Genomic DNA, 13,588 nt, shown 5'->3' with positions numbered 1-13,588 from the left:
AACAGGGTGTCTTTTAGGAGCCATTTTAAGCATGATTCACATGGATATTTGTCGATACTTAAAACCACAGCTTCTCAATTACGTCTGCACACATCAGTAACTTTCTACGGAGTGAGGTTGATGAAGGAGAGATGCCCAATACACACAATTCCATCTTTGCAAGATGGAACTCGGGTTTCAACCAATCAATCAATGCCTAGTGTACAGGCATTGAGCAACAAGGGAAATGAATGCTGCTCCTGGATTGACAGCCAATTGCATGTCTAGTATCATTTCATCTGGGTACTGCTCTAAGAAGGCGTCACAGTGCCATAAGAGTTGTTTATCTGCAAAAATTAATAAATTGTTTGCATTATAAATAATGTATTTAGTCACGAAAATATACTTAGTACGTATGCATAAAAGTACTGTGTACAGCAGAAGAAAACATATGTACCCTGCTATTCGATTGTCTTACATATTTCTTATGTGCTCTGTGTACTTACAGTATCATCCTAAAACAATTTATGTACATAAAAATCATCTTAAAACAAAAAATTTCATAAAATGTACAGTCTGAGCAAAATGTCAATGCGTAATTTATGCCCGATTTCCCCAATGCAGTTCAATGTTCTATCGTTTGTGCATGTTTTGCGTGTGCGGTACGATAAGACATATTGTACATATTAGTGCAGACTTAGAATATCCTTGTAAATGTCCTCTAGACATTCTACTTTTCCTAAGGCTTCTGGCAAAGAGCCTACACATCAAAGGTACTTACAGTTAATGACAGAGAGGAGAAAACAGAATTGGATTGTTATGTTGAGAGAGGGCAAAAGTCACGGACAAGTAGCAGGCCATCACAACGCAACTGAAAGTGGCAGTTACCTGCCTTAAGAACGAGTATGAACAGGGCAAAATATAGTTGAGGAGGTCATTCTTGGGGAAGAATTCACTGCCACCTTTAATACTACTACTACCCCACAAATGGACCAGGACTTTGAAAAATTTTGTGGTCTATATAATTTGATCAGGGAAGTTAGGCAGATATAGGCAACGATCAAGGCATGAGATAAGAATAAAGAAAGGGCCATAAATTTTATCAATATGTACTGTTGGTGAAATAGAGAAGCCCTATCATAACACCTTCATGAACATGTACAAAAATACCTCCAGATGATGCAAACTCCCAAAAAATCCCTGATGAAGGTGCCTCCTGAAGAAGGTGAAGAGGCAACCCTCTACTTTGTTGTGCAGTCTATCTTTGTTGTCATTCATCAGACTGCACAACTAATATCATCATCATATACTATAGTCAATATTCATCACCAATAAGTGCCCATATGATTTATAATATCATTATCATATTTAATGTCACATGCGCAGTAAATAATATGAAAATACAGAATATTGTTTGATACGAAACAAATTTGCATCGCAAATAGTGGGGACCCACGAATAATTTTATAGATACGTTCAACAAAGAAACCTGCGAATGAGCACGTCCTCCTGTGAATAATTTTTAAATAGGTTCCAAAGAAAAATCTGCGAATGAGTGAGTGTGTGAATACAGAGAACGCGAATACAGGGGGTCCACTGTATGTATTTCCAACAGTGGACCTTGGATTAGCGAGTATGTTCAGACCTTTGTAGTCTATGGGGGAAACCAACCATAGGCTCATTCGCCACCTCCAGGAACAACTGCCTGCCTTTATATATTTCTCCAGTTCCTGATCAACAAGCAAGGGCAACGGATGTAATGATGCTAGATTGGTCTAACCTGGACATGTACACTTTTCTCCCCTTTCGGGATGATGGGGAGGTATGTATTAAAGAAATTCCAATCTCATCGGAACGCCAGAATGATGTTAGTGGCTCCTTTCTGGCAGCAGAGAACATAGTTCCTGGAGCTGTTAGATCTCCAGGTAGACCTTCCAAGACTACTGCCTGCAATTCCAAGTCTTCTCAGACAGCCCCACTTCAGGAGGTTCCATCAAGATTTGTCTAACGACTTTCGAGTGTCTGTAGACTTATTAAAACAAAAGGATTTTCTAAGTCTGTGGCAGAGGCAATTGCTAAATGCAGACATAACTCCTCCAATACAGTGTATCAGGCAAAGTGGTCAGTTTTTAGACTTGACACAGAAGACATAATATTTTGTCTTCTAGAACCATTATTGCTCAAATAACAAAATTCCTCATGTATTTGAGATCTTCTAGAAGTCTCTTGACCTCCACCATTAAAGGGTACGGAGTGATGTTAAGCTCTGCATTTTGACACAGAGATATCAATGTCCCAGGTAATCAAGCTCTCTCGTATCTGATTAAATTTTTTAATGTTTAAGGTCTCATTTGCTTGGAATTTAGACATGGTGTTGAAGTGGTTATTGAATGCTTGCTTCGAACCTCTAATTCATCATCCCTAAGGGACTTTACTAGGATTATTTTTCTTCTTGGTGGTGCTTGCCACAGCAGAGAATAGTGAGCCTCAAACTATCGATAAAAGGATAGGCCTTCTCTGCAGTACATATGTTTCTTTGCTTTATATTTTTTAGCAAAGAACAAGAACACATCACAACCGTGGCTGTGTTCTTTTGTTATCAAGAATCTTATTGATGTTTTAGGCATGGAAGAAGAGTAAAGATCCGTGTCCAGTGAGAGCCCTCAGGTATTACTTACAACATACATATCATGTACTTAGAGAAGATTAGAGGACAGTTTAATAACTTATGGCGCTTGGTAAAAAACCCCATGAGGCCTATGTTGAAGAATGCATTGTCCTTCTTCTAAAGAGATTTGATCTGGGAGTCACCCTCCCAAATTGCGGAGGAAGATCTACAAGTGTTAGGGATCAGAGGACACAATGTCAGGGTGGTTGCTACTTCCATAGCCTTTAGACACCCTCAGACAAAATCTTTCCCTTTCTTTCATGCTGCAAGCAATGTATTGGAAATGTAAATCTGTTTTTGTAAGGCATTATCTTTGGGATGTGGAAACAATTTTTAGTAGTTGTAGTACCTTAGGGCCATTGTCCATAGCTAGTGAAGTGATGGATGCAGAAGTGTTCCTTCCTAAAAAATATTTATTTCTCTAGCCTTGAATGTGGTGTTGAGTTCTAGGGGAGTCTGGGGGTACCAAGTACCTGTAGTGCCAACCAAGTTTAATGTTGGGTAGTGGTCATGTTTTTAATGTTGATTTAGATGTAATTGCGTGTTGTATAATATAAGCGACTAAATAATCTGGCATGTTGTTTGTTCGTACCAAGCCCTGGGTAGGGGCTATTGCTTTTACCTTGTTGACGTACGGTCGTATCCTTCATCACAAGCTGTATAATAACACTTTGTCAGCATTCGGAATATCCCTTTGCTGCAAGGACCTAAGTTAGTAGAGATGATTCTGGCCTATACTGCAGCCATTTCCTACAAGTTGAGAGGAATGCCAACCAGAGGCAGTAATTACCTATGCAGCTCCCTCAACAGTAAGGAACAAGCAGCATTGTTTTAATGCTAACTATTTTATGTATTCCATTATAATGGAGGGCTTTGTTAGTAGCTTGAGTCCATTTTTCCCACCACCTTCAATATGGAATTAGCTAAGTAATTACACACTGCGTAAGTTACTTTTATAAAAATGACATTTATGACAAAATAAAATTATATATATATATATATATACTACTTACGCCCGTAATTACAGATGGAGCCTGCCCTCATCCCTACTTATGGACATTTAAGCAAAAACAAAGAGTGAGTTGTTAGCATAGTTGTTCCTCTTCCCTGCCACGTAAACGGTGTGGCTGGTTATAGAAAGAAAAGAATCGCTACCACAATTTGTGGAAAAATCAAGCTGCCGTCGAGTAGAAACTTTATATATATATATATATATATATATATATATATATATAATATATATATATATATATATATATATATATATATATATATATATATATATATATAATATATATATATATATATATATATATATATATATATATATATATATATATATATATATATATATATATATATATATATATATAATATATATATATATATATATATATATATATATATATATATATATATATATATATATATATATATATATATATATATATATATATATATATATATATATATATATATATATATAATATATATATATATATATATATAATATATATATATATATTATATATATATATATATATATATATATATATATATATATATATATATATATATATATATATATATATATATATATATATATATATATATATATATATATATATATATATATATATATATATATATATATATATATATATATATATATATATATATATATATATATATATATATATATATATATATATATATATATATATATATATATATATATGTATATATATATTATTATATATTATATATATATATATATATATATATATATATATATATATATATCTATATATATATATATATATATATATATATTATATATATATATATATATATATATATATATATATATATATATATATATATATATATATATAAAATTTTATTTTATCATAAAGATGTCATTTTTATAGAGCACACTATGATGAAAAATAGGAATAACTACATCCACACAAAATTAAAAGAGATCCAACACTCAATGCTGAATCCCACTCATAGACAAAAAACAAATTACGTATATGATTGGGTGAATAATGAAAACATTACAAATAGCAATGTCTTATACTTATATACATGTATACATAAGCATTTGCAAACGGTCATGTAGAAAGATATTTTCCGATGCAATCCTCAGAATATATTACACCAAATATATATTTCACAATTTTAATTGAAACCAAATGATGTGAATGTAAAAGATAGTACTATTACAAATTATGGATCACCAACAAATTCATACATTAAATTACTTTACAGTAAAACCAAGAGATAAATCCAATGAGATTTACTTAGCAGAAATTTAGTAGTTACTGTATCACCATTCAAAACCATTTGAATGTTACAAAAACTCTGATTTTAAACACATAATTAAAAATTTTTCAACTGCTGGTGACAGCATAAACTATCCAAAAACGACATAGCTTTATTTTTTCTCAATAGGATAATCAAAAGTGATGCTTTGCACATAATAAAAACTGAGTGTACATTTATTAAAATTTTGGAATGTGTACAATGAAAGCAACTGAAGACCTTTATCACATGAAGTCTCAATTAGCTTGATCTTTCATTTCCCTAAATCAGTTCCCTCCAGTAATGTGGCTAGCTCTACCTCTGTCTCTTGTCTCCTGTCGATTTTGATCTTTTCTTCTCTAGTTAAATGATGCCCCTCTTTCACTTTGTCCTCCAACCTTTTTATTCCTACAAGACGTTTCTCTAAAATTCGCTTCTGTTTTATGACAACTTTCACATCCTCATCATCAGACTGCCTTTTCTGCTCCTGAAATTTTAAAAAGAAAGTGCTGAAATACATATTGTTATTCTTATTACCCCAACAACCAATAATCCATATCATGGTAAAAAAAAAATGGGTACAGTACTTAAGGGTACTAAGTTAATCATCATGAGGACAATTTTTACCTGAGCAATACTTTTCAGGAGTGTAAAATGAGGGAGTTGCAGTGGTTGGGCAGCAAGATAAAAAGATGCAGAAAATAGAGGAGATCAAACCCAGGGATCTACAGTGAACCGAGGGATAGCCCCGTAACTGCACTGAGAACTAATAGTTAAGAGGTGCTACAAAGCAAGAATGAAGAAGAAAGGAAACAGGAAAAGTTCAAGGTGAAACTGATTGCAGTTGAAAAATAAAAGTATTTTTGGAGGAAATACATTTACAAGCATATTATCTTTGGAAAAAACATATTTACAAACAAATTATCTTTGGAGGAAAACATATTTACAATTTTTTGAAGCAAAATGATCAATAGTAATTTTATTCAGAGAATTTGATCTTTGTTACTGCTATACATGAACAAACAAATTGCATTCATTAAATAATTTTAATGACAATAAAACATTCAAATAAAAATTCACCAGTAAACTTGATTATCAAACTAATCCCAGAACTAAATGAACCAGAAAAATACAGATCAAAAACTACAATGTTCATACCACTAATATATACTGTTTTTAGCATATTAAGAAATAATCATACCACTAACATATATCGTCTTTAGCATATTAAGAAATAAAGTTAAAAATACAGAAATCTGATGAATTAATTTGCGTGAGCAACTAAAGTTGGTGAGAAAATAAAAGGAAGAGAAGAAAGGTAAACATACAGTACTACCCTGATTCTATACTATGTACAGTGATGCTCAAATTTCATGCGACATAACTCCATAGGATTTTGTTCATTATTCACTAACTCGCAAACTATTTTAATGAAAAAACGTGATTATTACATACAATAAGGCCATAATATACATATTTCATAAGGGTGAAATCTGTCATATATTTCAAAGCTGTAAGAAAATGTCACATGTAGCCAAATTTCAGAAAAAACACTTAAGTAACATTTTCAAAACTTCATTCACCCATCGCAGACGCATTTGACCAAAACAAAGTCATTATCAAACCTGAATTAAAATTTTGAATATCAAAGTGAGGGGAGCATGTGTGACGTATCATTAGTGTCAGTGCAATAACACCCACCTGGTGTAACATAAGCAGGGCTACAATGAGTAGCAACAATGACATTATCTTGAAAGCATTTATTTTATACTTATTGAGGCATATTTGGATTTTCATACATAATTATTTGTTATACTATTTCTTAAATCTTTAAACAATGATGGCATACTAGCAAATATTCGCCTACGCAATTATGTTTTGTCAAAGCCAAGATATTGTTCCTAGGCCTAGGTGTAAGATTTCTTTACACTTAACATTCACATCTCTCTATTTAACAATTTCTGGCCAGAAAGCAAATGAGATTATCTACCCATTCTTGCACTTCAAGTTACTTTATGAAGGAATAAATTATACACCAAAAGCGAGCCAGAAGGACTTTTAAGAAAATAATACTTTAAACCAGTTGAAACACAAATATTCCATATGCCTTGATATTAATACCTACTTATATTTTGATTAATAGCCATCTTCTTCATATAATCTAAATCATCATCTTTTATTCCTCAAAGAACAGGTAATTTCTACAAATAAAAATATTAGTAACAGATTACATCTCAGAAGGCTTAGATTATTTCTTTAGGTCTATAAAACATTTGGCAATATACAGGAAGCTTAAACGCAACCTAAAACTTCAACTTTCAAAGAAAACTTGTTTTAATTCATATTCCTACTTTGAAAATGTTATGACTGTTAAACTTATTAGATCTACTGCCATAATGCTGCAGATGTAATTATCTTGACCAGTTCGAGAAGCATGTTAAGTGTGCTTTCATTGATGGGGCACCACTAACCTTATCACACTTACGAATTATACCAATGTATGAAAGGGATCATATTTATATAACCATATGGAAAATATGGCTAGCTGTGAATTCGCAACCTTTTCGACATGTATGACAGTAGAAAAAAAAGTTTAACACGTCTGGTTGAGTCGGAGAATCTGGACGATACAAAAATTTTCATGTCGCATGAGATTTGAGCACTACTGTACATAACATTTACAATATAGTATGTTACACCATATCTTTTCAATGTAAACTGGCTGATATACATGTCACCGATAAAATACATAAGTACTACATAATTGTAAATAAAAGATATAAACATTTAAATCAAATTGAGACAACTTAGTCTAACTTTTTGCTCTGAAATTAATGCATATTTTCCTTTCACACTATTAGCTCTCCAACAATTTTCACTCATTTCATACGCTACTTGTAAGGAAAATTTGTATAATATATTTTGTGACTTTTTAAACATACGGCAGATAGTAGATTACAACACACACACACACCAGAAAGGTGCCTTTATTCGTCTATCATAATATGTTACCTGTACTATAGGTTACATTGTGTTGTACAGTGGTACCTCGACATACGAAAGTCCCAGCTTACAAAAAATTCAAGTTACAAAAGCAAATACGAAGATTTTTTTGGCTCTATATCGAAAATAATTCAGGTTATGAAAGGTTGTTGCTGTAAAGTCCCGAGATTCGCCCGGACCACCGATAACAATTTTAAAACTTGCGCGCCACCAACTGAGTAGACTCGCCACCATCCTCCCTGATGCTAGTCCCCCGCCATAAGATCCTGCTCTCTTATTGGTCAGCATCTCTCCCATCGTGCTCTAACATGAAGGTGTCCTTCGCCCACTGCTTCGCACCAGCGTTTGTGTACGCACGCGGAATTCGTTCGTTCACATATACGATTTAGTCTGTTAACGTAAATTCGTGTAGTGATTTCGTTGTACTATATCATGTCATGGGTCCCGAGAAAGTTGCTGAAGTTCACGGAAAGAAAAGGATGTTTTCTATGGAGACAAAGATAGAGATCATTAAAAAGTAAGAAGCTGGCATGCGGTTGAGTGTGATCGCTAAGGAATACGGCCGAAATCCGTTGATGATAGGCACCATTCTTAACCCTCTTACGCCGATTGGACGTATTAAACGTCGAGTCAAAATGTCTCCCATATGCCGATTGGACGTATTATACGTCGACTCAAGTTTTTTTTTTTAAATTTGCGGAAAAATACTTATAGGCCTACCAGCCGAAAACTTTTGAACCACGCGCCTTGGGGGATGCTGGGAGTTCACAGATCAAGGTGTTGTTTTGTTTACAATTGTTACGCAGGCGCGCAAGCGCGAATTTATTTCTTATCGCTCTAAAAAGTATCAGAGACATATCTCAAAAATTATTTTGTCACTTTGACATAATTTTTGCACCGTTTTAAATTATCCATTACATGGAGTACTATCTATGAAAATGTGCACAATTTCATGTAGAAAACAACAAAAAAATACTCATGGTTGTAGCTTTTATCAGTTTTGAAATATTTTTATATAAATAACAAAGTGCCAAAATTTCAACCTTCGGTCAACTTTGACTACCGAAATGGTCGAAAAATGCAATTGTAAGCTAAAACTCTTATATTCTAGTAATATTAATCATTTGCCTTCATTTTGCAACAAATTGGACGTCTCTAGCACTATTTCGATTTATGGTGAATTTATGAAAAAAACTTTTTCCTTACGTTGGTGCGGTAACTCTTCCGATAAATTTTTTCGTGCAATTGTCCTAATGTTTGCACTATTTTAAATTTGCTGTTACATAAAGTTTTATATATGGAAATGTGCGCAATTTCATGCACAATACAACTAAAAACAATCCATGGTTGTAGCTTTTATCAGTTTTGAAATATTTTCATATAAACAACGATAAGTGCAAAAATTTCAACCTTCGGTCAACTTTGACTCCACCGAAATGGTCGAAAAACGCAATTATAAGCTAAAACTCTTATATTCTAGTAATATTCAATCATTTACCTTCATTTTGCAACAAATTGGAAATCTCTAGCACAATATTTCGATTTATGGTGAATTTATGAAAAAAAAAAAAAAAAAAAAAATTCCTTACGTCCGCACGGTAACTCTTCTGAAAAAATTCAGAAATTTTTTCGTGCGATCGTCGAAATGTTTGCACCATTTAAAATTAGCAGTTACATAAAGTTTTATATATGAAAATGTGCACAATTTCATGTAGAATACAACGAAAAATTATTGAAGGTTGTAGCTTTTCTCTTTTTCGAAATATTTGCATATAAATCACGATAAATAGAAAAAAACCATGTTCGGTCAACTTTGACTACCGAAATAGTCAAAAAACGCAATTGTAAGCTAAAACTCTGACAATCTAGTAATATACAGTCATTTATCTTCATTTTGAAACAAATTCAAAGTGTCAAGCACAATATTTAGATTTATGGTGAATTTGAAAAAAAAAAAACTCTTTCCCTCTGGGCGCAGATTCACGGCTGCAAATCTCCGAAATACGTACGTCGCATTCTCCTAATATTTTCTCCTTTTCATATTAGGCGTTTTATAGAGTTTCATATATGAAAATGTGCGCAAATTCATGAAAAATACAAACAAAAATATTTGAAGGTTGTAGCTTTTCTCATTTTTGCAATATTTGCATATAAAAAAAAAATATATATAAAAATTTAGACATTCGGTCAACTTTAACTCTTCTGAAATGGTAGAAAACTGCAATTCTAAGCTAAAACTCTTACAGTATCGTACAGTAATGTAATATTCAATCATTTTTCTTCATTTTGAAACAAATTGGAAGTCTCTAAAACAATATGTCGATTTATGGTGAATTTTTGAAAAAAAAAAAAAAAAACAAAAAAAAAAAAAAAAAATTTTACGTCCGCTCGCGTTACGAATTCATGCATCATTTTTGTGATAATATTTTTTCTGTGTTGCTTTGATCGTTTAAAATGTGTTATATATCAAAATGATCGCAATTTAGTGTACAATACAACGAAAAAAAAGTAACTAGTTAGCTTTAACTGATTTTCGCACAGCTCGATTTCAATACAATTATGTATGAATTTTTGTTATTGCTACCATATATCAGCATTATTTATATATGATAGATATATTTTCTCATTTCTGATGGTTGCATACTAAACTTCAGGCAATGACAAAAAAAAAAAAAAAAAAAAAAAAAAAAAAAAAAAAAAAAAAAAAAAAAAGGGAGCCACAAAATGAACTCAATCTTGAAAACTAAGCGCACTGTGATTTTTTGAAAAAAAATACATTTTCTTCCACTTGCGCTCACTCCAAACCCACCTTGGCTACGGGAGAGAAGTTTTGGTTTTTAGGGCTTAGGAGTAAGAGGGTTAAGCAGAAGGAAGCCATCAAAGCAGCTACACCTTCCAAGGGCGTGACTATTTTGTCCAACAAGAGGAGCCACGAGCACGATGAGATGGAGAGGCTGCTTCTTGTCTGGATAAAAGACAAAGAAATCGCTGGCGATACGATAACCGAGACGGCAATCTGCTACAAGGCCAGCGCTATTTTCGGTGATTTGATTGCCCAGGCCAAAGACGACGGAGAAGAAGGGACATCGACGCCAACCCCAGACTTCAAGGCTTCGCATGGGTGGTTTGAAAAATTCCGGAAACGGACTGGCATACATTTGGTGGTGCGGCATGGGAGGGGGCCCAGCTCGGACACGAAAGCGGCCAAAGCCTTTATTAAGACGTTCAACGAGATGACGATCAACGAAGGCTACAGTTCTCAGCAAGTCTCCACTGTGATGAGACTGGCAATTTTTTGGAAAAAAGCCTCCATCGGACGTACATCACAGAGGAAGAGAAGAAGCTACCTGGGCATAAGCCTATGAAAGACAGGCTTACACTCGCACTTTGTTCGAACGCCAGTGGGGATTTTAAGGTGAAGCCCCTACTTGTCTATCATTCGGAGACTCCTTGAGCCTTCAAGGCACACAAAGTGCTAAAGGAGAAGCTTACAGTGATGTGGAAGGCTAATGCGAAAGCCTGGGTAACGAGACTTTTGTTCACAGAGTGGGTAAATCTGTGTTTCAGCCCGACAGTGAAGAAATTCTTGGAAGAGAAATGCCTCTCTCTGAAATGTCTGCTGGTGTTGGACAATGCCCCTCCCCACCCTCCTGGCCTCGAGGAAGATATCCTAGCAGAGTATTCTTTTATTAAGGTTCTTTATCTTCCGCCTAACACCACCCCTCTCCTCCAGCCCATGGACCAGCAAGTGATATCGAACTTCAAGAAGCTGCATACGAAACATCTTTTCAAAAGATGTTTCGACATCACCGATACCACAAACCTAACCTTGCGTGAATTTTGGGAGGAGCATTTCGATGTTGTGATATGCATCTGACTCATCAATCAAGCTTGGCAGGAGGTATCGAGGCGAACCTTGAATTCTTCGTGGAGGAAACTCTGGCCAGATGCCTTCCACGAAGAAAACTCTGGCCAGATGCCTTATCTGCCTGAGACTTCGAGGGATTCGACGTGGGCGAAGCTGGTGCAGATTCAGAAACTTGACGATCCTGAAACTGTTTCGCAACCAGATCTTGACGAGATCGTTGCACTCGGCAAGTCCATGGGGCTGGTTGTCGACGAGGACGACATCAATGACCTTCTCGAGGAGCACCAAGAGGAGCTTACGATGGATGACCTGAAGGAGTTGGAGGCCATGCAACATAACGTCGTTCAACAAGAGTTCTCTAGCAGCGGCGAGGAGGAAGAGGACGACCCTATGACAATGGCAGAAATTAAGGATGCTCTAGCTGCTTTTCATAAGGTGCAATCATTTGTAGAAAAGGCCCACCCCAAAAAGGCTTACACAGGTCGTATGCTTGCGCAGTTCGATGACGTTTGCCCGAGTCATTTCAGGAACATTGTCAAAAGCAGGCAGAAGCAATCTTCCTTGAATAGTTATTTTTTAAAGAGGCCTTAAGTAGGAGTAAGCAAACAGGAAGATCCAAGTGATACTATGAAAAAACAGAAAGCTGAAAGTGGTGAAGAAATTGAAATTTTGTATAAAAAAAAAAAAGCGTAAAGTATAAAAAAGTAAAAAAAAAATGTAAAAATCAAAAAAGGAAAAAAAAGAAATTTAATTTTAAGTTTTTTGTAAAGTTAAGTGTTGAGGTTTTGTGGCATTTGTTAACGTGTTTCATAAAGTTTAGTCTTAATGTTTCCTGACATTTTTTTAATGTGTTTCATAAAGTTAAGTGTACGTAAAAGTTTTCTGCCACTTGTCCTCCTCCTCTGTCGCCACTTTCAGAGATAGCCTCACTCGAAAGGTAAGGTTCCACATTTTACTACATACGTACGTATGTACGTACAGTATCTCTTGTATACCATGTACACTAATACAATTTACTTACAGGTACTATGTGGTACATATTAGTAGTACGTATTAAGTTAGAAATTGAATGGTCCAAATTGTTGTATTTCATTGTTTATTGGTCAATTTAGCTTTATTATAAAATTTACTGGGGTGTTTTTGTAGGGCTTGGAACTAACTAGGCAATTTACATGTAAAATGTGGTTCAAAGATATGAAAATCTCATGTTACTAAGAGGCCGCCTTGGAACGGATTAATTTCGTATCCTGAGGTACCACTGTACCATTAAAAGAATGCAGGCAATATGCACGTGTTAAGAAAATCTTATTATTATTCTTATAAAAATATGTTTTGGACTTTTCAAAAGGAGTGAGAGTTGTATTCTTCAGTTAATGAAGATATACACTGTATCGAATACTACTTTTGGATAAATGCAAGGAAAATTTTAAAATAATTTCTGAATAAAATTAAGAAACAAGAAACAAAACTAGACAAAAAATTAATAAGAACACTACTATTCTACAAACACAAAACTTGGGTGGATAAATATAAACTAAATGTAAATGTCACTAAAAACATCTCTTGAAAAACTACAGTATTGAACAGTATAGAAATAACAGAGTGGAAAAAAATGACATGTTATTACACAATAAATGTTTATATATACTTACTAAGTAATTACATAGCTATAGTTTCCGCTTGCAAGGCCGCTTAGATTAAGAAATTCATGTGTAATGCTTCAAAGTTTAGTGCAGGTGATCAGTCCCACCCACTAATGGGAA

General features: G+C 34.0%; 1 protein-coding gene and 1 long non-coding RNA gene across 11 annotated transcripts in view; one reads left to right on the top strand and one right to left on the bottom strand.

The window, feature by feature from the left end:
• The window catches only part of LOC135222082 (gametocyte-specific factor 1-like), a 534,139-nt gene that overhangs the window by 396,157 nt on the left and 124,394 nt on the right, over positions 1–13,588 (top strand). The gene's annotated exons all lie outside the window — the stretch shown is intronic.
• Positions 5,123–13,588, bottom strand: part of LOC135222081 (uncharacterized) — a 70,420-nt gene continuing 61,954 nt past the window's right edge. Inside the window, exons 1-2 of one of the 2 annotated variants that reach the window (XR_010316165.1) lie at positions 7,080–9,380; positions 5,123–5,441 (exon numbers count right to left, since the gene is read on the bottom strand). This is a non-coding gene — a long non-coding RNA (uncharacterized LOC135222081). Of the gene's footprint in view, positions 5,442–7,079; positions 9,381–13,588 lie in introns of those variants that run through there. The other variant, XR_010316166.1, reaches the window with a different exon arrangement.

The sequence above is a fragment of the Macrobrachium nipponense genome, chromosome 3 (genome assembly GCF_015104395.2).
Source record: "Macrobrachium nipponense isolate FS-2020 chromosome 3, ASM1510439v2, whole genome shotgun sequence".
Lineage (NCBI taxonomy): Eukaryota > Metazoa > Arthropoda > Malacostraca > Decapoda > Palaemonidae > Macrobrachium > Macrobrachium nipponense.
The sequence above is the reverse complement of the archived record's forward strand: the minus strand, read 5'-3'. Positions and strand labels throughout refer to the sequence as shown.